Source organism: Bufo bufo, chromosome 5 (assembly GCF_905171765.1).
Source record: "Bufo bufo chromosome 5, aBufBuf1.1, whole genome shotgun sequence".
Taxonomy (NCBI): Eukaryota; Metazoa; Chordata; class Amphibia; order Anura; family Bufonidae; genus Bufo; species Bufo bufo.
The window spans coordinates 509641622-509668741 of record NC_053393.1 but is presented as its reverse complement, the minus strand read 5'-3'; the positions used below and the strand labels follow the sequence as shown (position 1 = coordinate 509668741).

General features: G+C 43.8%; 1 protein-coding gene across 12 annotated transcripts in view; it reads left to right on the top strand.

Annotated features, from left to right (window-relative positions):
- Nucleotides 1-27120, top strand: part of KIAA1217 (KIAA1217 ortholog) — a 445177-nt gene that overhangs the window by 344832 nt on the left and 73225 nt on the right. The window contains exon 1 of one of the 12 annotated variants that reach the window (XM_040434420.1): nt 16209-16646. The exons of the other annotated variants lie outside the window; for them this stretch is intronic. The gene's annotated coding sequence lies outside the window, so the exon portion shown is untranslated. Of the gene's footprint in view, nt 1-16208; nt 16647-27120 lie in introns of those variants that run through there. 12 annotated transcript variants of the gene reach the window in all.

Genomic DNA, 27120 nt, shown 5'->3' with positions numbered 1-27120 from the left:
AAGCTTCTTCTATAGGGGTCAGTGATAATATAGAAATATTATATATGAAAAATGTGTGGTTGAGGGGACCCTAAGCCTAAAGTCATTCACATGTATGAAAATGTTTCTGGACATCTATGAGATAAGGTAGGATCATGGCGGGGGTAATTATCTGGACAACCCCCATAATTCCATTTGATCTATCATTCATCTATTACATTTAAATTTTGAAAACCTAACCTCAAGATAGCTCATTAATATGAGATCAGTGGGGGGTCTGACTCTTGGCCATGACGATCAGCTGTTTTGAGGGGGCCGCAACACTCACTTAAACAATGCAGCCTCTTCATAGTATACCATGCTCAGTGCTATATAGTGTCTGTGCTTGGTATTACTGTAGAAGCGCCGTGTGACCAATGGTCATGACTTTACAGGCTGAGGAAGAGACCACAGGGTTTGCTCGAGCACCGATGATTGGTGGGGGTGCCAGTAGTCCGATCCACACAGATCTAATATTGATGATGACCTATCCTGAATATAGGTCATCAATATTTAACACTGTAGACAAGGGTTGGCAACTCTATCTGGGATAGTATCTAGGGGGAGATTTATCAAACTAGTGTAAAGTAGAACTGGCTTAGTTGCCCATAGCAACCAATCAGATTCCACCTTTCATTATCAACAGCTCCTTTAGAAAATGAAAGGTGGAATCTGATTGGCTGCTATGGGCCACCTACTTTACACCAGTTTGATAAATCTCCTCCCTAGTCTCTGTGATTTTGAATGCATTTAGAATGAGTAGGTATTGTGATGACATCACACTCTAATTATGAATGCATTTAAGATGAGTAGTTATTGTGATGACATCACGCTTTGTGAATATGAATGAGTTTAGAATAAGTAGTTATTGTGATGACATCACTCTATGTGATTATGAGTGCATTTATGATGAGTAGTTATTGTGACGACATCCTGCTGATTATGAATTCCAAGGACAATATCTTCATGGAGTTTGCATGTTCTCCCCGTGTTTGTGTGGGTCACCTCTGGGTACTCTAGTTTCGCCTTGAACTCCAAAGACATAGGGAACTTAGATTGTGAACTCCACTGGGGACAGCAAGCAATAGTAATGTCTGTCAAGCAGTCAGGATGATGGACGCATGACGATACAGAAGATATTGGTTCAGTATGGACAGTAATGCATTTTGTTAAGTGTCTGTGCCTTGTGATACTTTGTAAACCATTTAGCGTACAGGATTAAAAGTGAGTCATTTAAGAGGAGGTTAATGATTAATGGGCATGTGATTGAAGGTACCATGTATGAAAAACTTGCAAGTCACAGCCAGCATGTGCAGACATTATTTATAGTCAGACTTCTATTCTAGCAGCATGGTTGGTCATTGCTCTTTAGCTATGCCTAGTCATCAATGAGATGAGTAATAAGCTCTGGGAAGACCACAGACATTACAAGACATGTTTCGTTGTGTAAATTTAACCTAACCTACCTTCTTAATTTAAAACTGAGTGTAATTCCCATACGTATTTCCCATCCTCCCCGATAACTGTGCTACTGCAATACGATAACCTGTGTGATTGACTTATACTACATACTGTATCCAGCCATTGACTTCTTAATAATCTCTATCTCTAAGCCCATATACCCCCTTCTATACTCACCAGCTACGTGACTCAAACATCTGACTGGATGGAGACTGACTGGTTGTTAGAGGTAAATCTATCATACGGATGGTGGCTGTTAGGCACTGTATACATTGCAACCAATTGGTTTCTAATGAATTAGACCGCAGTAGTCATGACGGAGGTAATGGTTACCTTCGCTTGACCGCTATAATACTTACCTGACCTTTTTGGATGCCTACCCCACCCAAAAACCCAGAACCCAAGGACCTCCGTAAATAACTAAGACCGCAATTAAACACGGACACCAGGTCGGATTAAATCGGCCACGGCAGCCGTTTTCTTACCATAAAATATAAACCTTTAAATTAACATAACATAACAAAAAACCCGTATGCAACGGCATATGCACAATACCAATTCCCCATATGTAGAACATATAATTAATTACGGGGGAGGTCCTTGAAGCCCGTCCGGGGTGAGCCATCTTGCCTCCAGCCGATGAGCGCCAGCACGGAGGCAACACTGATAGCCCCCACACTCTGCCACAACCAACCGCTAACCATGGGAGTCCAGCCCCAAGCGTGGAGTCCTTCCATCATCCCCACCTGAGAATTTGCCAACTTCAAGGGCCTCCCACCGCCACAGCCGCCATGACAAATTGCCGCCACCACTATCTCTGTGCCAACAACTCAACCCTTACCCACTTGGGAACCCCCCTTCCCTCCAGATTGTTAAAGGTCGACTTCTATAAAAAACAGGGTTGGTGGGTGGGTGATAGATTTACCTAAAATGGCCACTTCTTCTCCCTTCTCTGCCTATTTAACCTCCAATTTCCTGCCTCTAAACTTAAACCACCCAATCCCCAACCTCAGGGGTCTCCCTGAACCAACCCCCATCATGTTGGCCTCACGGCTCTGCCCCCCGGTCCGGCCTCTTCTTACTTGTACCTTTCTCTCTGCTGTATTTTTTTCTAGGAATAAACTTAGGTGGAAATCACATTGAGAAACCAATTAAATGTATCTGAATTCATAGGTTTTAGGTAAAGTAGAGATTGTCATTTATCATAATTTTGATGCGGGTGCTTGATTATTCTTGAAGTTTTTTTGCATTTAGGTGTCTGTCTCTTTAAGGCAGTTCTGGTTATTACACCTGTTACGCAGGTGTCCACACCCCTCCTTGTCTCTAGATAAACACTCTGTCCATACTGTTATCAGCTCAGGTGATTCATGTCTTTTCTATGTTACGGTACACGCAACCTATGATGTCAGTGTGGAGAACATTTTCTGACCTGTGGTTCTCTCTCTGTTGCCTGTTTTTGAATAAAAACACAAAGGCCTTGATTTATCAAGACCGACGTGTGCTCATCATAAATTAAAGGCCTCCTCCGACGGTCCGTGCGCCAGACGGAAACCTACTCCAGCTGGTGCGTATTTCAGTAATCATTTATGGCAGTTTCTGGTGTAAATAATGAATCATATTCTGCGGCTGATGGTCTCGCCCATGTGCCAACCTTGCCATGCCCAATTTTCAGAAACTAGAGAGGGTGGCAATGGTGTTCAAAAAGCCACAAAACCAGGTTTTGCAACTTTTTAACTCCAAAAACATTGTGTAGGGGAATGATAAATTTCCCCCAGAGTGTTTCAAAAAGTTTTCACATGCTGGATCTATAAGGGTTGGGTTTTTCCAGTTGAGAGGAATACCATGTTTCGCATCCTGACAATCATAACACGACAAAGAGTACTGGGGTCATTTATCAAACTGGTGTAAAGTAGCAACCAATAGCAACCAATCAGATTCCACCCTTAATTTTTCACAGCTGCTTTGGAAAATGAAAGGCCTCAGGCTTTATGGTCGCACATGGAGTTCTGTTTGCCATATGTGATGCTTTCTTTGGTGCCTTCAAAAGATTGTCCAGGATGAGGAAAATATGGCTTTCTTCCACAAACAGTGCCACATCTCTCCACAGGTTGTGTCTGATATTGCAGGAAATATCCATTGAAGCAAATACAGCTGTCCACAAACAACCTGTGGACAGACGTGGTGATGTTTTTCTCTATTCAGGAACAACTCTACCAAGTGGAAGATATTTTCTACTAGAAACAATTGGGGGAGATTTATCAAACTGGTGTAAAGTAGAAATGGCTTAGTTGACCATAGCAACCAATCAGATTCCACCTTTCATTTTCCAAAGCAGCTGTAAAAAATGAAAGGTGGAATCTGATTGGCCGCTATGGGCAACTAAGCCAGTTCTACTTTACACCAGTTTGATAAATGACCCCATATGTTACATGCAGCCTATTACAATCTTTAGGCTATCCATCTAACACATGCATGAGTCAGGTGCTCCAGAAAGTTCTCCATTCCGACTAATGTGGGGGAGGGGTCCCCAGTAAATCCACACAAACTATTCATGAGGTAATAATGCTTATGCAGAGGATAATATAATCATAATATACACCATTGGGGAGATTTAGCTAAAGTGATGTAAAAGGAAACTGGCTTCGTTGCCCTTAGCAACCAATCAGATTCCACCTTTCATTTTTGACAGCTCATTTGAAAAATGAAAGGTGGAATCTGATTGGTTGCTATGGCCAACCAACCCAGTTCTACTTTACACCAGTTTAATGAATGACCCCATACATGTTTATATCGTTTTTTAGTGTGTGCTTATCAGGGGCGGATGGGCCATAGACCTTACAGGGAAGTTGACAGGGCCGGCTGGTCCTTCCTCTCGGCCGGCGAGTTAAAGTTTTTGGGGGAGTATTTTGTGCTGCTGGCAGTATTTTGTGATGGACTGTGGTATTTGGCTCTGTTGAGGTGGTATAATCTGCCACAACATGCAGGGCCGGCGTCAGCACCCGGAATACCCGGGCAAGTGCCGGGGCCCACTGCTCCTGGGTGGGCCCACTGCGCTGCTATGAGCGCTTCCATCAATACAAATGGAACGCTCATTGCTGGAGTGCAGGGAGCTGCGGTCATTTAATTCACTAACTGCAACTCCGGGGTGTAGCTATCGTGGAAGCCACTGCTTTGGGCTCTGAGGGCAGAAGGGGCCCAGGAGCAGTTGCAGGGCCGCAGCATCAGAGAACTCTTCAAGCTGCTGCTGGATGCTGTAGTAGACCAGCAGCTTCATGCTATCTAGTTGTTTTACTGCCTCATTAAGCAGTTTGCCTCCATGACACCTGCCCCCCACTAATATCCTGTCCTTCTCTTACCTTATCCTCATGGAGCCCCTTCTGTCTCCTTTCCTCCCTCATGTATCCAGAGCTCCTGTTCCACCCTCCTATCTCCTATTGCTGTCCTGCACAGACCTTCTGCCACTACTTCTTGTATGAATCCCCCTCAGAGCCCCTTCCACCTACATGCTGTGTCCACACCTCCTGTCCATCCAGGGCCCCTGTCTCACTCCTCTGCCTCTTATTATGGTAGTGTGTAAATTGCATTCACCATAAGGACCTTCTAACGTTACAGGGTCATGTCACTGTGCCCTCTACCCTGTACTATGCCCCTTTATACGGTATGGTGGTGTTATCCAATAACTGTATGGCCATAACTGTATCCCCTTCCCTGCCCACGCCACCTTTTTTAGACCTGGCATGAGTGGGGAAAAGTTGCAGATTGCGGCGCAAAGGATCTTTGCACCACAATCTTTGTCAGAAATACGCCTAATATAGGTGTGATGTGATGTGATGTGAACCCACCGGTGGAGGGGGTTCGTACAAAAATTTGCTGTTGGGCCCAGTCAATTCTAGCTAGTGAGGGCCTCTCACACAGTAAAATTATCCCCAATGACCCTCCATTTAGTATAATCCCCAGTGTGGGGGCCACTAGGGGTCATTATTCTGAATGGAGGGCAACTGTGGGGTCATTATACTGTGTGAAGGGCCACTAGTGGTCATTACACTGTATGGGGGCCACTGGGGGTCATTATACGGTGTGGGAGCCACAGGGGTACATGTAAATGTAAAAAAATGCCACACGAACCTGGAGCCGGTCCTGACAATATGGTATTGCTGATCCTGCCTTCCATCAATTTGGACGCAACTACAAAACTACGCCACTATTAGTATTTTTTTCCAGGGCCACTTTAAGTTCCCAGTCTGCCCCTGGTGCTTATCCTGTCTGAAGCTAGCATGACAGCCATCAATTTCACACCTTTAAGGCAACCATACACATTAGGCTTTTATTGGCCAAACCCGCAGCTTTCAGCAGAACTAACCTGCAATCTGATGTGTATGGAGCGCTACTGACGCCATCTGTCGGGGGAGAGAACGATCAGGCACTTTAAATTTCAACACTTCACCCTTTTTTTCATACAAATCAGTTGGGCGGTGACGCGCTGAGAGTCTGTCACTGTACCAGAAGAGAGGAGCTCTCATCGATGGACATGACATCGGTGGAAGCTCTGTGTTGGGGCTCATTCAGAAGACCATATTTGTTTTTGCAGTCCGCAAAACATGCCTACTTGGCCGTGTGCTTCCGCGCGGAATGGCCAGCCCTATGATAGAAATGCCTTGTAGTGACCGGCTGACTGAAAAAAACAGAACCATGAGGGCTACTTCCTCTGCTAAATAGCAACGGCTCGAGAAGTCTGGAGCTAAAACCATTTCATTTACGAATTTTATATATTTTTTTTGCACCATGCAAAACGAATTTGTACCATTACGATCTCTCACATTAAGTGAAACTAGGTTGTTAATTAATGAGCTCCCTGGCTGACCTTCAGGGTAACGAGCTGCGATTTAGCCCATCTTGACGATATACATTCTTTTCCTTGTAGACTAATGTCCTATAAAAAATAGGCCAGTGTCTGAACTTTCTATCAATTATTGTATATGGTTTAAGTATCGCTGTGTTAAATCTTATGGTATGCGCCTTAGGACAATGAATGTCTTCATTAGAGCCACTTAGAGCCGACTGCGAGTAAACGCTGAGTCCTAAAACAATGGCAAATCCATGACCGGAGAACAGAGAGGCCTTGTCAGCAGTGCTGGGGTATGCAGCCTATGTTTAGCTTAAATACATTTATTTTTTACTTCTGCTGATTTATTGAGGGTCGAAGGGAGGGGGGGGGGGGGGGTGTTTTAAGCCTTCGTGAAGCCCCTGCATGCTACACATGCTCAGCAGGCCTAGTGCGAGAGCTACTTGTCATCTGGAAGATGAAACACCTTTTGGATCCAAACAGAGACTCTTTGAAATAGTGGATTTCGTTGCGCTCTCGTTTCAGTTTTTCTTGAAACCATTCCAATCTACAGTATATCGTGTCCATCAGGCCTCTTGGAAAATATATATTTATTGATTGCCCCAATGGATGCACAGGATAATGAAAAGCCTCATCATTTTATTATGTTGTGCCGGAAGCCTTCACGAATCTAAATAGCAGGGTGGCACCCGACCCATAACTGAACCTTAAACTGATGTCCACCTTTTTAACACCCAGCTTTCGGGTCAAACATTTTGTGACCATTCATTTTTTTTATATACATGTTTATTGTTTCCAATATCCAAATCACCTGCCTAGACATGAAGCTAATTGATACATTTCTGTCTGCATGTAGTTGACACTAGGGGGAGCTTAGGAGCTTACTGCATACTGGTTGAATGTGGAGATAGTATGCAGAAAGCTCCCTCTAGAGGTGACACCAGGCAAATAGAATTTGATCAGGGACTTCTTAACCCCCCCATTCATCTGCTTGAACCCATGAAAATGTGCTGTGGATCTGCTGCTTTCCAAATCTTGACTTCCGACTTCCCGCAGCAGTTTACAATAAAATAAAATGTAACCGGGCAACCACTTTAAAGTAAAGCTTTATCTTTTAGAGCTCCGTTAAAGGAGTTTTCTGGGGCTTTTCTACTGATGACCTATCAGTATCTCATCGGTGGGGGTCCGACACCTGGGAGCCGCGACGAGCATCTGTTTTAGAAGGCTCCGGCGATTGCAGTAGCACTGTGGCTTACCAAGCACACTGCCATACATTGTACAACGGCTGTGTTTGGTATCGCAGCTCAGCCCCATCCACGTCAAAGGCCATGTGATCAATAAACGTGATGTCACATGGCCTTCAAACAGCTGATTGGCACAGATAGTGGGTGTTGGACCCCCACGGAGAAAGAGACACTGTGTTAGCTGTTATTTCATCTAAAAAATAGATGATGGTCCTTTACCTGTGTCCCTCTCTATTAACTCAGAATTCCGTAACGGGGTCTTTCTAAATATTCTTAATGGAAAAGTTCCTATAATCTTTATGGGGTTCCCATGTCTGGCAAGTAGAGTAGCCGCCAAGATCAGACTCTTCTTTATCATTTCAGTGTGCTCTTATTGGTTGATGTAAAGAAATACCCTTTAAATAGGTTTTCTCTGACTGGGATACCGATGGCCTGGTTATGAGGTTTGACTCCCAGCACCTCAGCCAATCATCTGAATGAAGGGTTCACAGCTGCACAGCTCATAGATTTGGTTGTGGTTGCGCCTAGTAACTGCAGCACAGGCCCATTCACTTGAATGGGAGGGAACGGCTGTGAGCCGCAGTACAAGGCACAGCCAGAAACCAATATATGGCGCTGTGCCTGGCAAACAATGAAGGGGATCATCCATTCATCTAACCAAGGGGATGTTGGGAGTTGAACTCCCCACCAACAGTTATTGGGCCCTATGCCATCAATATGGGAGTCCCAGAAAACCCTCTCGTTGCGGCTAGATATCATCTGATGATTCTGTGTTTTAATGATATGATTTATAATTTATTATAGACTGAAACTTGTTAACGTAAATGTTTGTGTATTTTTTTGACTGGGAGAAACAGGTGTGTGGACGCCGACATACGTTCTAGTCTATGGAGAGTGCTAGGGTTCAGTCAGACAGTATTCAGTCATGAGCTACAGTAAGGGTTCGTTCACACGTCCGCAAAATGGGTCCGCATCCCTTCCGCAATTTTGCGTAACGGGTGCGGACCCATTAATTTTCAATGGGGCGCACTTCTGTTCTGCGGCCCCGGCAAAAAAATAGAACATGCCCTAAGGCATTCTATTATGTGCGGAAACGCACATGACCGGTGTCCGTGTTTTGATCCGCAGTTGCGGACGTGTGAATGGACCCTTAGTCACATCTCCAGGATGGTTTGTGACAACACAAATCCATCTTCAAATGACATGCTCGTACTGAACGTTTAAAGTGACGTAATCTGGACATCTCCCATGGTGGCCTTTATGAATCTGTGATGGTGACAGATCCCTATAAGGAGGACCTGTCATCTCTCATGAGATGTCTGCTATATGTCTGCCGTTACCCTGTTATTCTTACTGTAAATTTATAAATAGACACCTGGGTGTTACCAGTTGGGGGGGTGGGGGGTGTCCCTACACTGTGTGACACTGTCCAATCAGGGGTGACAATATCAGGCCGCACAGGAACATACCACTCTGAGAAGGGAAATGTTAACACCTAGTTGTTAAAGTATTTATACATTTCTAGGAGGAATAACAGAAAAAATGGTACAATGCAGAGGTATAAGAATAGATGCTCCAGAATTATTTCATGGGGAATTACCAGTATTTACTGAACATGTTAGGAGAGGTGACTGCTCCTCGAAATTAGGACACTTGAGAAATACTAAAATAAGTTGGAGTAACTATTCCTGCTAAATAGCTTCTTGAGCTGTCAAGTAGGGGGTGGAAATGAGGTGCCCCGAGAAGCTCATGTCCATTAATGATTCCTCTTGGCCCATCTGAAGAATCTTTGAGGATTTCTACCCCGTAGAACTTGTTTGGGTGGTCATGGTCCAGAGCATTTCACCTGTAGATTGTGACCTCATCACCAGGGATTTCCTTAAAGGGAGTCTGTCACCACATTTGAGCATATTAGACCGATCAAATAGGGTTATATGATCCACCCAGAACTTAAAAACGGTACCTTTGTTGTGGAAAACTGACTTTTCTTTTAGCCGAAAATGAACTTATAAGGTTATGTTAATGAGCCCTCTCAAGTGCCCAGGGCGGTCTCTCAATCCTCGGAGCCCCAGGCAGCACCTCCTAAACGGCTCATAACCCCGCCCTCCGTGCGCCTCTGCCCGCCCGTTTACTCCCCTCCCCTGTCCTTTTCCAATGCGGCTGTGCGGTCCAAATCGTAGCGGGCGCATGCGCAGTAGGTATCGCGATGCCCTGCCAGGAGCGGGCATCGCATTGCGCATGCGCCCGCTACGATTTGGACCGCACAGCCGCATTGGAAAAGGACAGGGGAGGGGAGTAAACGGGCGGGCAGAGGCGCACGGAGGGCGGGGTTATGAGCCGTTTAGGAGGTGCTGCCTGGGGCTCCGAGGATTGAGAGACCGCCCTGGGCACTTGAGAGGGCTCATTAACATAACCTTATAAGTTCATTTTCGGCTAAAAGAAAAGTCAGTTTTCCACAACAAAGGTACCGTTTTTAAGTTCTGGGTGGATCATATAACCCTATTTGATCGGTCTAATATGCTGAAATGTGGTGACAGACTCCCTTTAAAGAAACACACGGTTCAGAAAACGTATTTAAAAAAAACTATTTCTTTTTTATTTTGGCAATACTATACTATTGAAAAGTACAAAATACTGTCCTTCTCTAGCAGTCAGCACAGAGATGAAACTCCTCTAGAGTTAGGTAATCCACTGTCTGTTTACTGCCGCTGTGAGGGGAAGATTTTACCTGAAGGCCAATCCTCATGATAACAGTAGGTATAGAATTGGGATAACAGTATTACAGCTCATATTGTTCTCTTGATAGGTGAAGGTAAATAGGTCTGCAGAAGAGCATTGCATTAATTAGTATAATGAAGCTCTAATTAGGTCTGTACGGGGAGGGGCAACACTCTCTGGTTGAATCAATGGTCTGACTGAAAGAGTTAAAACGAGACTGTCTGCTATGAGAACAGTCCAAACAATGAACAAGTTAAAGAGCCAGGACAGGAAGTAGAATACATGGAAGGACTTTAAAACTTACATCCAGAAAATCATCCACCTGTTTTATTTTGAAAAATGACATAGAATATTCAAAATATGTGATAAAAAATGAGTTTGAAGTGTCTCTTTAAGCCTGGCTAGAGCAGGTTCCTACTAGGGATACCTACTTATTCATGTCAGGTACATTACCATTTTGTCATAGATCCAATATATATATATATAGTCACTGCTTGAGAAAGATCCCAGGAGGTGGATCGAAACGTCGCGGTCTGGTGAATAAAGTCTGAATTTATTTTACGCCTTGGAAGTGCCGTGGAATTTTTCCTGCTATATACTGTATATATCCAGTATATACTACCTGAAAAAAATAAGACTCCCTATAGAGTGCACAGTAATTGCAGACATATTCCAGAATTTTTATTTGCGCTGTGGATGTAAACAGAAAAAAAAAAAATAAATAAAAGCAAACTATTTGCAAAGTTGTGAAACTTTACATTTAAAGGGCATCTATTAGAAAATGTGTTCCTATGACACTGGCTGACCTGTTACATGTGCGCTTGGCAGCTGAAGGCTTCTGTGTTGGTCCCATGTCCATATGTGCCCGCATTGCTGAGAAAATAACAATCAAATATATGCAAATGAGCCTCTAGGAGCAACGGGGGCGTTGCTGTTACACCTAGAGGCTCTGCTCTCTCTGCAACTGCCGCCCCGGCTCCACTTTGATTGACAGGGCCAGGAGGTGAAACCATCCTCACACGTGACCCTGTCAAAGTACAGAGGGCGTGTAAGTTGCAGAGACAGCAGAGCCTCTAGGTGTAACAGCAACGCCCCCGTTGCTCCTAGAGGCTCATTTGCATATATTTAAACTTCATTTTTCTCAGCAATGTTTTCAGCTGCCAAGTGCACATGTAACAAGTCAGCCAGTGTCATAGGTACAAATCTGCTGCCCTTTTAAAGGAAATTTCATATCTATGGACTTTGGAAAAGGGAGTATCCTGAAGGAAGGACGCCCTCCTGCCTTTTTTTTTTACTCAAAATGTGGATGTGCCATAAATGGCTATGATGGGGATTGTGAAGTCTTGTGTAGGGTATGATTTTCAGTTGGAAAGCTTTCTGGTGTTGTTGGCCTGGCTCGTTGTTTTGTGTGTTGATATAATGTTTGTTTTCTCTTTAGTAGATTGTGCTCACACTGTCAATATTGACAATGAAACGGCATTCATCGTGACTACCAGTCATGTGGGCTCGTCGCGTGCATGATGCACTGGCATTGCCCATTGATAAGCAGTCTCAACATGGTCAGAAATAGAGATGAGACAATCCATTCTGTAGATTAAAAATTCAACCCAAATCATTCCAAAAATTCGGATTCTATAGATCCAGAATTTTTGCTGATTCGATTTGGATAAGGCCTCCTCATGCACACGACCGTGTGCTGGCCGGGCCCGTGCTGTGGACCACAAATTGCAGTCCGCAATGCACGGGCACCGACTGTGGGGCCGCCACATGTGGATCGCGTTCCCATTAACATGAATGGGGTCCGCCATCAGCATCCGGCAGTCCGCACTGCAAAAAAGTAGCGCATGCAAGTGAATGGGTCTGCATGCGCGATGCGAGGTGCACACGGCCGGTGCCCGTGTATTGCGGACCCGCTGTATGCGGGCCACAATATGGCCACGGCCGTGCGCGTGAGCCCTAAGAAAGAGATCCACAACTTTTCAGGGCATTTGAAGCACAATCTATTCTGGTCCGAAACAGACTGGATGACAATTCAGTGGAATCAGACCTGAATCGGAATTCAGGAAATTCACTCGGCTTGTTCCCAATTGTTCAGCTGCAGTAGAGCTGCAATTAAAAGCTATTACCTCCTTTGAATGGGAATGAATGATCGCTGATGTGATCGTTCATCCCTATAATATGATAGATAGATTCATTGTCAGCAGCACACCGGTTTACACACGTGCTGCCAACTAACGATACTTTAGGTGCTGGTTTGTAGGGTGAGCGGCAGTAGATTTGCACAGGGCAATTATCAGGAAAGATTATTCAGACAAATGTTTGCCCCTAATAATTATCCTGATCCTGAGCCCATGTAAAAGGGCCATTCGAACCCACTAGATAAGAGGATGCCAAGGGTTTGTCATATGTATGCAACCCCTTTACTAAAGAAAGCTCCCAAGGAGATTGGTGCTGGTCCAGTCCATAGAATCCTCAGTGATCGCTGTGATCACCAGGAGAAGCTCTTGGTGGCCAGATATTTTTTCCCCACAGTGGCCACTGCAGGGGAAATGCGGTATTACATTTAGACTTTAGAAACAAATAGAATATTTTGTATATTCACAGGAGGTGGCTGCCAGAGGGTTTTTTCTTTTTCTTTAGAAACAGCACCACTGTTGTACATTGACTGGGTCTGGAGTTATAGAGATCAGCCCAATTCAAGTAAATGAAGTCAAGCTGCAATACCAGTCACAGCCCATGATCAAAAGTGGATCTGTAACCACAATCTGTCCACAGAGCTATCACATATCTCACATACCCAACCAAAGATGAAATAAAATGCAGCCCTCGTGAGATCGTTCTGTTCTAATATTGTCATATTATCATAAAAAATGTTCTATGACCAGACCGCTCTTGTGCTACATTTCCAATGTCTGCCATTATCCTTATTTTGTATCTAAGTAGGTAACCAGCCGAGTCTCTGAACGTTCTACACTGATGGTTTTGTTGGTCGCTTAAAAATGTTAAGGTCGTTTCCAGAGACTCGTTATGAATTGTAAAGATGTCACCCTGACTTAGAAGCTGTCACAGTCGTTGCTACTGTATGTCGCCATATGACAGACAAGGCTAGATGAGAGAATGGTGATAGATTACATAATGAAAACACACAGACTGGAGCTGGAGGAACAGGACGGAAGAGATGAACCCGGAGGAACAGAGGTGATCAGTATGCATCAAAAGATCCCTATAAATACGTTAGTCTGGTGCAAGGTCCATACCGTCATCTATGACTGAAAGTCAATATATGGAATGGGAGGTTCATCACTGATTGAGGGTTGTCATAGCATGGATAAATACCAAACTTCTGAACACCCTCAACAGAAGGTCCTAGCTTCCCCATCCTGTTTTCATGACTTGAGTTCATTGAAGAATCTGTAGAGACCAAGCTACTGAAATGGCGAAGACCAACTTGGAATGGGTCCCTCTCTCCATATAAGAAGCCCATTCCACCACTGGCTGGTTCCCTCCATTCAAAGGTTATGGACACCTTCCATCATTCAAAAGGCTGTGGACACCTTTCCCCATTCACAGATAGCCTACCACCATTCAAAGGCTATGGATATCTACCACCATTCAAAGGCTATGGATACCTACCACCATTTAAAGGCTATGGGTACCTACCACCATTTAAAGGCTATGGACAACTTCCACCATTCAAAGGCTATGGATACCTTCCACCATTCAAAGGCTCTGGATACCTTCCACTTTTTAAAGGCTATGGATACCTGCCACCATTCAAAGGCTATGGTTACTTTTAGCCATTCAAAGGCTGTGGATACCTATCACCATTTAAAAGCTAAGGACAACTACCACCATTTAAGGTGTATTATACAATTATGTATTCTGCTTGATTTCTTTTTTAGAGAGCTTGAAGGCTTGGGTGAAAAAACATGATTTCTTGACAAATGTACTGAATGAGGTCTAGAAATTTGGAAGCTGAGGTTAAAAATTCTGCACCCTCTGGCCAGCATTTATGACTATATAACCCCATATAGCCTTCTTTAATAAGACCTAATGCTAACCCACTCAGGTTTCCTTTGCTTCTCGTAATAACTTTTGTTCTTGTGACTTGGCATCAGTTCCTGCATTTCATTTACTTGCAATAAATTATGGTCCATGGTTGCTCCTTTCCAACACCTAAAAGGGAAATATCCCTATATTATATATATATATATATATATATATATATATATATATATAAAAAAAATCTATACATGTTTTTCTTCTTATGAGAATTCAGTGTTACCCTCATCAATGTTGAAGCCGTAGGTTGTCCTAGTGTCTCCTAACCGGTTGGAAAAGAAACTTCACGTTAATATTAATAAACAGAAAATCCTAAGGATATGCCACCAAAGTCCAAGAATGGACAACCCCTTTAAAGTGGCCATAAACATCAGTCTAAAGTTGATCAATATAGACTATTTCAACCAAACGAACATCCGTCAGTCAAAATTTAACAACGAACGACTGATGACAGACCATCATTGTTTGAAAAGAAGTCCACCATGTTTAATAGTTCCCTCCTATAATTGGACGAAAGATCTTTCTTTGAAAGAATGTTCCCAGAAATGTCTGTTGCCCATCGCTCGAATGTGTATGGCCATTTTGAACAACTGTATCGACCAATATAGACTAAAATGTACAGTATATGGCTGAGTCTGCAAAACCACATGTTTGTGTTCAGCTGCTGTTCATCCGTCAACCAACTTCTATCTAATGTGTGTGGCCAACTTTCGAAGGGGAATTTCAGGGAACTGGTATCTATCTATATATCTATCTATCCTAAAATTTTACTGTGTCAGATTATCCAACCTTCTGGATTATTAGATGCCAGTTTAAACGAATTTCATTTATCCTCAGGTTTCTATCCAGTAATCCTCTGTCTATCTACATGTATCTATATCTATCTATCTATCTATCTATCTCTCTGCTATCTATCTATCTCTATATAATCTTATATTTTTACTATGTCAGATTATCAGACATTCTGGATTATCAGATGCCATTTTAAACTAATTTCATTTATCCTCAGATTTCTATCCAGTAATCCTCTGTCTATCTACATGTATCTATCTATCTCTATATAATCTTATATTTTTACTATGTCAGATTATAAAACATTCTGGATTATCAGATGCCATTTTAAACTAATTTCATTTATCCTCAGGTTTCTATCCAGTAATCCTCTGTCTATCTACATGTATCTATATCTATCTATCTATCTGCTACCTATCTATCTCTATTTAATCTTATATTTTTACTATGTTAGATTATCAGACATTCTGGATTATCAGATGCCATTTTAAAGGAATTTCATTTAGGCTACATGCACATGAACGTTGTTTGTTTCCGTGTCCTTTCCATTTTTTTTTGCGGATAGGATGCAGACCCATTCATTTCAATGGGTCCGCAAAAAATGCGGACAACACACCTTGTGGTGTCCGCATCAGTATGTCCGTTCCGTAGCCCTGCAAAAAAAAATACAACATGTCCTATTCTTGTCCGTTTTAGGCATTGTTGCAATGGATTTGCAAAAAACAAACAAATGGTATACGGATGGCAAAAAACGAATGGCTTACGGATGCAATTTGCAGACCGCAAAACACATACGGTCGTGTGCATGTAGCCTTATCCTCAGGTTTCTGTCCAGTAATCCACCCTAATGACCCATTTTTAAGAATTTCCCTCAGTCAGACATATTTATCTGCGCCCAGCTCTGTGATTTATCTTGTCGGTTCCGGATGCAGGGATTTGGACTTTTCCCCTTGCTCTCCTCCCAGTATCCCAGTTTGTAGAGCAGACCCCAGGGTGACTTCCAGTGCGGGTGGCCAGCTGTTGTGTTTGGACCCTGGCTAAGACAAACAGCACTTTGTGAGAGTGCCTGCGGCGAGCGCTGGATGCGTGGACCCTGGAAATCGGAGGCTTCTGCTCTTGGATTTGTTCTCCTTGTCATTGAGAGGTTACAACAACAGGAGTGGTGTTGTATTTATACGCGTCACGTGTTTCCTTGGCGGCGCTCAGTCCAAATGTTTCCCTTTAAGCTGTGCACTCTGGAAAGAGAAGAGTTAAAAAGGCATTGTAATGAGGATTCCTGGCCCGCAGATGGCTGGGAGTGAGCGAGCCAGCAATGTCTGCAGCCCCTCACTCCGTTGGATTTCGCCTCTGGATAAGGCTGCTCCTAGGCGACTGGAGGTGCGGTAGACGGCAGGCGCTGCAGTACCAAGGAGGGATCACAGATCCGATATTAGCTCCGTCAGTCTTCTATCTGTGCTTCGGCGGAGTAGCTGTGCGCTTCCCAGCCTGAGATCAGGGTGACATGCAAGGTAAGGCTGCTGTGCATACACTACCTGGAGCTGCTTCATCTGTAAGCCTGCAATCACACAGGCAGGTTCTGTGGCAGTTTTTCATGCAGTTTTTTGAGCCAAAGCCAGAAGTGGATCCAGAAATAAAGAAATACATAAAGGAAGGACTGCTACCTCTCTATCCACTCCTATGTTTGGCTCAAATTGTGATTCCTACCTAATCCTGTAATCCATGCAGTTATTTGACTACGTGCGGGATGCAATTTGCAGAAACTTCTTTAAATCTTTAGATGTAGCAGAGCTGAATGTGTTCTCTAACTCTTAGGCTACGGCTACACAGTGATCTTGGGTGCTGCAGCCATAGAAATAAACGCGGTCGCAGCGTGACCCGCATGTTTGCCGCGACCCCAGAATTGCAAAAAAATCCAACCCTGGATTTATTGCTATTTATCGGTCGCGGCAAATGTGTTCGCTACGCTGCAACCCCATACATGGCAGAGTGAAGATCATACAGTGGGCATGGCTGCAGTCCTGTGTAAATCCACAGATATAACACAAGCTGTGATGAAGATTCATCATCACCTACAGATAATGCAATGGGGATGCCTGCAGTCCTGTGTAAATTCCTACTGTGAGGCTGACTCGTTAGATGCATAAGATGCAGTGGTCATACATGCAGTCCTATGTAATTCCACAGGTAACACACTGTGATAAAGATTCATTATATAAAGATAATGCATTGGTCATACTTGCAGTCCTATGTAAGTTCTCAGCTTGCCCGTTGTGATAAAGGTTTTGCAGTGAGTATTCCTGCAGTCCTATGTAAGTCTACAGGTAACACACTGTGATAAAGATTCATTATATAAAGATAATGCATTGGTCATACTTGCAGTCCTATGTAAGTTCTCAGCTTGCCCGTTGTGATAAAGGTTTTGCAGTGAGTATTCCTGCAGTCCTATGTAAGTCTACACGTAACACACTGTGATAAAGATTCATTATGTAAAGATAATGCATTGGGAATACCTGCAGTCCTATGTAAATCCACAAATGGCACATTGTGATAAAAGTTCATAATATAAAGGTTTTGCAGCGAGTATTCCTGCAGTCCTATGTAAATCCACAGGTAACACATTATGATAAAGGTTTGTCTTCTAAAGGTAATGCACTGAGTTTGCTGCAGCCTTATGTAAATGGACAGGTAAACATTGTGATGAAGACTTTTTATAAAGGGGCTATGGCTGTGCAGTCCTATGTAAATCCAAAAATGCAATAAAGATTAGTTATATATGAAATTATTGTAAATCTCCATCTTAAAGTCTCCTCCTCTCATTGACTCTGTTAAGGATACTGAGAGTTGTAGTTCAGCAGCAACAGCTCACCTGATGTATCATACATATCACACTATCACAGGGTTTTGTATTTATCCCACCTCCTCACATTGTCACAAACTCAGCTCTGCTACATCTGTAATATAGTGCAGTCTTTGGGCTTGGACTCCCATATTGTTGAATGGATTAGGCAGTGGCTGAGGGACAGACAACAGAGGGTTGTAGTCAATGGAGTATATTCAGACCATGGTCTTGTTACCAGTGGGGTACCTCAGGGATCTGTTCTGGGACCCATATTGTTTAATATCTTTATCAGCGAAATTGCAGAAGGCCTCGATGGTAAGGTGTGTCTTTTTGCTGATGACACAAAGATTTGTAACAGGGTTGATGTTCCTGGAGGGATACACCAAATGGAAAAGGATTTAGGAAAACTAGAGGAATGGTCAAAAATATGGCAACTAAAATTTAATGTTGATAAGTGCAAGATAATGCACCTGGGGCGTAAAATCCCAAGAGCAGAATATAAAATCAGTGATACAGTCCTAACCTCAGTATCTGAGGAAAGGGATTTAGGGGTCATTATTTCAGAAGACTTAAAGGTAGGCAGACAATGTCATAGAGCAGCAGGAGATGCTAGCAGAATGCTTGGGTGTATAGGGAGAGGCATTACTAGTAGAAAGAGGGAGGTGCTCATGCCGCTCTACAGAGCACTAGTGAGACCTCACTTGGAGTATTGTGCTCAGTACTGGAGACCATATCTCCAGAAGGATATTGATACTTTGGAGAGAGTTCAGAGAAGAGCTACTAAACTGGTACATGGATTGCAGGATAAAACTTACCAGGAAAGATTAAAGGACCTTAACATGTATAGCTTGGAAGAAAGACGAGACAGAGGGGATATGATAGAAACTTTTAAATACATAAAAGGGAATCAACAAGGTAAAAGAGGAGAGAATATTTAAAAATAGAAAAACTGCTACAAGAGGACATAGTTTTAAATTAGAGGGGCAAAGGTTTAAAAGTAATATCAGGAAGTATTACTTTACTGAGAGAGTAGTGGATGCATGGAATAGCCTTCCTGCAGAAGTGGTAGCTGCAAATACAGTGAAGGGGTTTAAGCATGCATGGGATAGGCATAAGGCGATCCTTCATATAAGATAGGGCCAAGGGATATCCATAGTACTCAGTATATTGGGCAGACTAGATGGGCCAAATGGTTCTTATCTGCCGACACACTCTATGTTTCTATGTAATATGTTGACTCGTTGTACTGTATAATGAACAACTGCTGGTCCAAGAGTCTCAGCGTCTGTAGTTTTACTTCATGACCTGGAGCCTCAGATCCTGTAATTGACTGGAGACTTGTTACTCGTGTTGCTGTTTTTAACACTTTTGATGCATTTCAAAGGAGAATTCGCCCTGCCACCCCATTCCCCCCCCCCCCCCCCACCACTGGTTGATGGAGGTGAGATCACTACTTTGAAGGTCTAGAGAGGAAAACATTGCAGGGTTTTGTGGGAAAAATAAATCCGTATTGTATGTTGTTGTTGACATTAGGTTTTTGTCTCAGTTTGAGGATACACCGTCCGTCAGGGTCACTGGAACAGACCAATTCAATCATTTCAGGGATTAAGGGAGCAGAGCAGGGGCTGTGCCTTTCTAGGAAGCCCGGGTGACTCTGTGACAAAAATGATGGGTCCATAGCTGCTAAAATGTCTCATTTACAGGGGATCTGTCCCTATGACACTGGCTGACCTGTTACATGTCAGCTGAAGGCATCTGTGTTGGTCCCATGTCCATATGTGTCCGCATTGCTGAGAAAAGTGATGTTTTATTATATGCAAATGAGCCTCTAGGAGCAACGGGGGCGTTGTCGTTACACCTAGAGGCTCTGCTCTCTCTGCAACTGCCGTGACCTCTGCACTTTCATTGACAGGACCAGGTGTTATGTTTTCACTGCTTGGGCCTATAAATCATAGTGCAGAGAGAGCGGAGCCTCTAGGTGTAATGACAACGCCCCCGTTGCTCCTAGAGGCTCATACTTCCTGGACATAGCAACAAGATGAAGAGATATGTCAGGAGCTGAAGTGCACAGGGATAGAATACACTTTAATTAAAGTATGCATGAAGTTTGTTGAATCTTATCTAATGTTACAATTTTCAGTACGTTTTTATGCCACAAACAGAGCAGAATTTGTCAAGTGGCTCGATTTTGTGGCATCGTGATCTGCAGTTTCCCCTATTGGTGCAGGTACACCTACTGCATTATGTTAAAGGGATTGTCCCATTTTTCAAACCAGCACCTAAATCAGAATAATTTTGTAATTGCATATAATGGGAAGTTTAGTAGCCGCTGAGTTATTCTATTCAAGCTATCTGTAGAGCGCCACCTGCTGTTTTTGTTACTCTACGTGCAGTTGCCTCCTTTTACTGTTTGTGTAGGTCTTACTCTGCCCCAAATTACTTTCATCATCATCTTCTTGCTGCATAACTGAAAGTTAAAATTGCAGTTTTTTAATGGAGTCAGGTTGCCTCTTGGGCTGCATTTTTCTTCTACGATCCAGGTGCCTGGAGGAAGAATTGTTTATTTCTGATCCTAAAGAGCAGAAGTGGCCAACCTTACAAATCTTATGAGCCTCACATCTGCCCCCCAGCGTCTCCAATGAAACCATTTGGTATCCTATAAAAATATAGCATTCAGGATATGTCGAAAAAAGTCACCCACCGAATGCCTTTCCATCATTGTAAAATCTTGTATAATGTTCGTCTTCACTGCTCAGCCTTCAACATCTCATTAAGGGTCCATTCACACGTCCGCAAAATGGGTCCTCATCCGTTCTGCAATTTTTTAATGGAACAGGTACCCATTAATTTTCAATGGGGACAGAATGTGTTGTCCGCATCCGCATTTGCGTATCCGCAAAAATATAGAACATGTCCTATTCTTGTCCACAATTGCGGACGAGAAAAAGCTTTTTCTACGAGAGTGCCAGCGATGTGCGGTCCGCAAAATGCGGAATGCACATTACTGGTGTCCGTGTTTTGCGGATCCACAAAACACATACGGACGTGTGACTGGACCCTAAAAAGGGGTTGTCCAGTGTAGAAACCCCATTCCTATTGAAATGCACCCCATTAGGGAACCCTGAGATAAAAGAGGGGGGTCCTCAGTTCTGGATCCACATCTCTTATCCAGAGTGGAGAGTAGTGACAAGTAGTGTCTTTTCTTCTGGAGGACCTGTCCTGTCCTTCCTGAGGACCTGTCCTGTCCTTCCTGAGGACCTGTCCTGTCCTTCCTGAGGACCTGTCCTGTCCTTATGGAGGACCTGTCCTGTCCTTATGGAGGACCTGTCCTGTCCTTTTGGAGGACCTGTCCTGTCCTTATGGAGGACCTGTCCTGTCCTTCCTGAGGACCTGTCCTGTCCTTCCTTACATATCAAACCCATTGGTTTGAATGGGAACTTTGCAATACTTAGCTATGCCAGTGGTGGCACTGCAGGGAATTTGAACACTTACTGCTAGGTTTGCCCACAGATTACAGTAGAAGGCCGAGAGCTTCTGCAGGGGTTTCACTTTTTGATCTGCCAATTGTCAAGTAGTGATCCACGAAAGTGGTGAAAGTCTTTAAACCACACCAAAGCTAAGCGGCATCCTATAGTCAATGGGGATGGAGCGGCAGTCCGGAGGCACACGGTCACTAGCAGCAGGACGGATCCGACAGGCTGTTCACCCGACGGAACAGCCTGCCGGAGGTCCGTGCCGCTAGTGTGAAAGTAGCCTTAGTTGCCCATATCAACCAATCAGATCCCACCTTTCATTTTTCCGATCTTCTTTGGAAAATGAAAGGCGGATAGTAATGGTAAAAGGTTGCAGAACATTGACATGGCCGGTGGCATCATTTTGGTACATCGGGCGTTGTCAAGTGGAATGTTAAGCTAGCAAAATTTGCAAGGTTGTGAGAGATTTCCATTGCAAAGCATTCAGCTTAGAAAATACCTTGGCGAGGCCGAGGCGTGCACGGTGCTACATTCCACGAGCACAAAGGGCGCTTTTATTCAGTCAATTAGAATCTCCAACCTCAGGGTTATGTTTTCCTAAAAACTCGCGTTAATCGCACACGGAGCTTCTACCTCCTTGCGGCCTAAGAACTGCAAGGGATACAGGACAGCAAAGCAAGGCGAATCTCCTAAGGATGCGTGAACAGGTTATGGAGACGTTATGGAAATTCTTTGCGCCATTTATTTAACCACTGCCGCGGAAGGAGCGGCGTGATGGGGATACGGCCGGCAGAGTGCACGGCAATTCATCACAGAGCAGAAGCGTATTGGATTTTTAATGTTGCTCGAAAAATTTGTATCGCATGAAAGAAGTGAAATGGGTTAATGATTGTCACATCGATCTGTTCATTAGTCACTGACGGCTGGAGAGGTTTTTTTTGTTTTTTTAATATATTTTTAAATGTTAAGGGGAACGAGGTAATTTCCTATCGCAAAAGGAATGAACATTGTATCGAATATCATTACTGTCTTTATGAAGCATCGACTTATTATGCAGAACTGCATACAATGAGAATGTGTTCATTAATATTGTCACCTGTCACAGTGGAGCCTGCGGTCTTTAAAGGGGTCGTGCCAAATTTACAAGTTATCCCCTATCCACAGGATGGGGTAACTGACTGATTGGGGGGGGTTCCTACTGCAGGGACCCCACCGATCCTATGAAACAGCAAGTCGAGTATGTGCCGTGCTGCTCCATTTGTAATGCCCCAGAGTGGCATTACCACTTCTGCACCCTGCTACTGTCTTTATTGGTTAACCTCATGTCATCTTGTGCATTTATTCCAAGTCCTTCACAATGTACATTCCTATTTCTATGTAACTGATAGTCAGGTCCATAAATATTGGGACATCGACACAAGTCTAACATTTTTGGCTCTATACACCACCACAATGGATTTGTAATGAAACAAACAAGATGTGCTTTAACTGCCGACTGTCAGCTTTAATTTGAGAGTATTTACATCCAAACCAGGTGAACGGTGTAGGAATTACAACAGTTTGCATATGTGCCTCCCACTTGTTAAGGGGCCAAAAGTAATGGGACAATTGGCTTCTCAGCTGTTCCATGGCCAGGTGTGTGTTATTCCCTCATTATCCTAATTACAATGAGCAGATAAAAGGTCCAGAGTTCATTTCAAGTGTGCATTTGGAATCTGTTGCTGTCAACTCTCAAGATGAGATCCAAAGAGTTGTCACTATCAGTGAAGCAAGCCATCATTAGGCTGAAAAAACAAACCCATCAGAGATACAGCAAAAACATTAGGCCTGGCCAAAACAACTGTTTGGAACATTCTTAAAAAGAAGGAACGCATCGGTGAGCTCAGCAACACCAAAAGACACGGAAGACCACGGAAAACAAGTGTGGTGGATGACCAAAGAATTCTTTCCCTGGTGAAGAAAAAACCCTTCACAACAGTTGGCCAGATCAAGAAAACTCTCCAGGAGGTAGGTGTATGTGTGTCAAAGTCAACAATCAAGAGAAGACTTCTTCAGAGTGAGTACAGAGGGTTCACCATAAGAAGTAAACCATTGGTGAGCCTCAAAAACAGGAAGGCCAGATTAAAGTTTGCCAAAGGACATCTAAAAAAGCCTTTACAGTTCTGGAACAACATCCTATGGACAGATGAGACCAAGATCAACTTGTACCAGAGTGATGGGAAGAGAAGAGTATGGAGAAGGAAAGGAACTGCTCATGATCCCAAGCATACCACCTCATCAGTGAAGCATGGTGGTGGTAGTGTCATGGCGTAGGCATGTATGGCTGCCAATAGAACTGGTTCTCTTGTATTTATTGATGATGTAACTGCTGACAAAAGCAGCAGGATGAATTCTGAAGTGTTTCGGGCAATATTATCTGCTCATATTCAGCCAAATGCTTCAGAACTCATTGGACGGCGCTTCACACTGCAGATGGACAATGACCCAAAGTATACTGCAAAAGCAACCAAAGAGTTTTTTAAGGGAAAGAAGTGGAATGTTATGCAATGGCCAAGTCAATCCCCTGACCTGAATCCGATTGAGCATGCATTTCACTTGCTGAAGACAAAACTGAAGGGAAAATGCCTCAAGAACAAGCAGGAACTGAAGACAGTTGCAGTAGAGGCCTGGTAGAGCATCACCAGGGATGAAACCCAGCGTCTGGTGATGTCTATGCGTTCCAGACTTCAGGCTGTAATTGACTGCAAAGGATTTGCAACCAAGTATTATAAAGTGAAAGTTTGATTTATGATTATTATTCTGTCCCATTACTTTTGGTTCTTTAACCACCCCAGGACCACCTAACGCAGGATTGCGTCCTGGCGGCGGCGGTGTTATTCCTCCTAGAGAGGAGCGCGCGTTCACAGGAACTGGAGGTAAACGAGTGGATCTCCAGCCTGCCAGCGGCGATCATTCACTGGCAGGCTGTAGATGCGATTTTTTTAACCCCAAAAAGGTATATTAGACGCTGTTTTGATAACAGCGTCTAATATGCCTGCTACCTGGTCCTCTGGTGGTCCCTTTTGCTTGGATCGACCACCAGAGGACACAGGCAGCTCTGTAAGTAGCACCAAACACCACTACACTACACCCCCCCCCCTGTCACTTATTAACCCCTTATTAACCCCTGATCACCCCATATAGACTCCCTGATCACCCCCCTGTCATTCTTCACCCCCCTGTAAGGCTCCATTCAGATGTCCGTATGTGTTTTGCGGATCCGCGGAGCCACTGATCCGCGAAACACATACGGACGTTTGAATGGAGCCTTACAGGGGGGTGATCAATGACAGGGGGGGGATCACCCCATATAGACTCCCTGATCACCCCCCTGTCATTGATCACCCCCCTGTAAGGCTCCATTCAGAAGTCCGTATGTGTTTTACGGATCCGCGGATCCGCAAAACACATATGGATGTCTGAATGGAGCCTTACAGGGGGGTGATCACCCCATATAGACTCCCTGATCACCCCCCTGTCATTGATCACCCCCCTATAAGGCTCCATTCAGACACCGGCAATGTGCTTTCCGCATTTTGCGGATCCGCACATTGCCAGAACTATATAGAAAATGCCTTTGCAATTGCGGACAAGAATAGGACATGTTCTATAGGCTCTACAAAAAACGCAGTGTTCGCCCGATCAGGCCTGATCTTGTGCACACACTTGCGTTCAGTCCGCCACACCGCAGTGACAGAAATTAATTTTTTTCTGATCACTGCAAAAACACCTTTTGAGGGGCATGGCGAGTTCATAGAAGATTTTTATTTTTTTGGCACAAGTTTGCTACATGGGCAACACCCGTTTATGGTTGGGTTCATGCATGAATTGAGGTGAGATTGCATTTTAGATGTGACAATAGTGTTAGGGAATAAAGATGCCTTTGGGTGTTACCTTATCTGCCTTGTTACTTTGCTTGATTTTGTAATTTTGTAGCTATCTTCATGGATGCTAACGAAGGTATGTGAGAGTGGAAAATTGGAATAAAGAAAGAGCATAAACAGTTTTTACAACAGGCACTAAATGAGTCTCCTACTTTAAGTATGCTATGAGGCTCCATCTTTGTAATGCCCTGACCTCTTGGCTGAAGGCTGCTCGTTATAGGACTGACCAAATGACTGACCATACAAAGCTGTAATGTCTCTTTTAAATTTTGGTTTACAACGAGAGACCCAAAGCAAAGATAAAACTAAGCCCCCCTTTAAGGTGGCCACACACATTCATTTAAAGGGATTGTCTACTCTTTTACAAGTATCCATCGTATAGGCCATCACTATCTGACCGGAGGAGGCCTGATACCTCTTAGCTAAAGGCTGATCATTATGGGACTGACCATACAAAGCTGTAATGTCTCCTTAAATTTTGGTTTACACAGGGAGTTCCATAGCAAAGATAAAACTGAGCCCCCTTATTGGGGCTTAGAGTTGCCAGCCAGGACAGATGACCTGGTGTTTTGTACCCCCTTAAACCTCTTCCTTGACTCTTGGCCCTCCATCATTCTGAAAAAGTGTCTTTCTCAGGTTCTCACCACTCAATAACCACAGAGACTGAACCCACCAGAACAGAGTTCCCTGTCTTCAAGGATCCCATAGCAGCTGCCTAGTCTGCCTCTGTGGTGTAAAAACAAAAGCTTTATCTTTTAATGAGTCCTATATTTTATCTCCACTCATAATTTTCCTATTACTTAATTCAGAGCCATGCCTACAGGTTATTATATCCAAAGATAAAAGCCGCTCGGAAATAATTGCCGTCTGGACCATAAGTAAAAGCATTAGGGGCTGCTCGCTGTAGCAGGCAAGTGTTAATCACATATGGTGGGGCTTGGAATAGCAGCAGAGATTTCGCCCAGCCACAGAGTCTCTGAGGTCTCGGCTTTTGGCGGCTGGTTAAATGTTTAAGTCTAAAGATAGACTCGAAGTAACTTGGTCAGAATGAGCCGCTATAGCACATAAACATGTACAAATTGTATCCCTGTTCATCCGGCATCCTTCAATATCTGACACCCTCGGCTTTAGTTTTGTCACTTCACTCCATTTGTCAGTGGTCTTCAGCTCTCCAGGTTGTTTACTGTGATAAGCATCGACCAGATCTTCTCAACCACCACCCCGCTTGCAGTTCATCTAAGGATTTTCTGTTTGCTGAAGCTAATGACTCAAGGTAAAGCACAAATAAAATGTTAAACTTCCTACTGAAGGATAACCGTACCGCCCTGCTGGAATAGTAAGTACAATAGTAGCTCTGTGGTTTTCACCAGTGGGATTTTGGCAGGAGCGGGGGGATCCGGGTTTGTCTAAGGCAACAAACTATGGGGCAAAAGCTGTAGGACAAAGAGTTTTGCAGGATTTTACCCTATTGTTCCCTGTTATCAGTCGTTTCAGGCAAGGGATCAATTGCGTTTAGGGCTCTGGATTACTGAGAGAGTCCATTAAAATGTCTTCTCCAATAATCACTAATTGATCTCACTCGTAGATGTAAGTTGGGGCACCACAGTTTTATTAGAAGACTTCAGACCTACTCATGTTTCTGTGCAAAAATATGACTTTGTGGGCTTTTTCTATCAAAATCACCTTTTCAGATTGAAGCCTGATACTGAAACCCCTGGCGATCAGCGATCAGTTCCAGCTATACATT